The following is a 1,145-nucleotide window of genomic DNA, read 5'->3' as shown; positions in this document are numbered from 1 at the left end:
TTTTGATAAATTGTGTGCATACCTGACACAAGTATAAGTGGTTAAAAAAGAAAAGGTTTATTTGATTTATCACAGATATGCTGAATGTATTTAGTTTTTTGGCCGGGCTGCAAATTCAAATAAAAATCGCCATCTTTAAAAAACCATACACAGATTCTGCAATGAAATTAAAAGGAATGGTCCTGGGCCACACTGCCTGTCTGGTGTGTATATAACGGTCACAGAACAACCTGTGTTTTCTGTAGCCATATGTTAACAAGTTAGAGTGGCGGCAGAGCTCGACTCAAGCCTTGCAGCAGCAGCAGTGCGTCATCTATTTTTCACATGACGTGCAGCTCCTAGGCAAAAATAGACAGGGACACCATTCACTGTCACTGAAGGTGAGGGGCAGTGGTTTTCAGGTGCGCTCTCTGGTGTGTGTGTGCGCGCTCTGAACATGGGTATATTGAATTTATAATAAAATGTTATATAATTGATGGCCCTTATAAAAGGCAGTCTCAATGTAGAATAGGCAGGCAGTGTGTCCCAGGCATAAAGTTCAGGAGTAAGCAGAAGTCACTGCGTTGAGCCAAGAAATAGCCCAGCACATACCCATACCAGCACAATATTTGTTATGTACGAGTTAAACACATGGTATAACGTGTTCATTGGTGAACTTGAAAGGTGTTGGTAGGTGGTATTTGTTACCTTCTAACATAGCCAGGCTAGCTGGTTCACCATGTCCACTATTTGTGCTCCAGCTGCTGGCTGGAGGTTCATGGTATGAAAATGATGTCAATCTTCTGAAAAGGTCAACTGATATGCACTTTTTTTTTTTTTTACCAATGTGTATGCGTAGACAACAGCGGTGACACCAGGTTGAGTGCGTATTTTGAGGATTAAAAAGTGTCTCCACGATAATGCAGATTGGGCCCTGACAATCACTGTCCAAAAACACAGTGTCTTCATTTTGAACTTCCACTTTTGCACAATGTAACAGACACACCCTTTACAACTCAGCAAAAACTGAATATTTAAACTCATGACTAACTTCTCTGTTAGTGGTGGAATGCTGAGGTTATGTGGTAGAGATTTGCACTCAGCAGTGCTCATTTAACAACACCAGAGTTCTCAGTGAAAACAGGCACAAACAGGCAAGTTGAAAC

This window comes from Lates calcarifer, linkage group LG11, assembly GCF_001640805.2.
Source record: "Lates calcarifer isolate ASB-BC8 linkage group LG11, TLL_Latcal_v3, whole genome shotgun sequence".
In the NCBI taxonomy this organism is placed as follows: Eukaryota; Metazoa; Chordata; class Actinopteri; family Centropomidae; genus Lates; species Lates calcarifer.
This window is presented reverse-complemented; position numbering follows the sequence as displayed.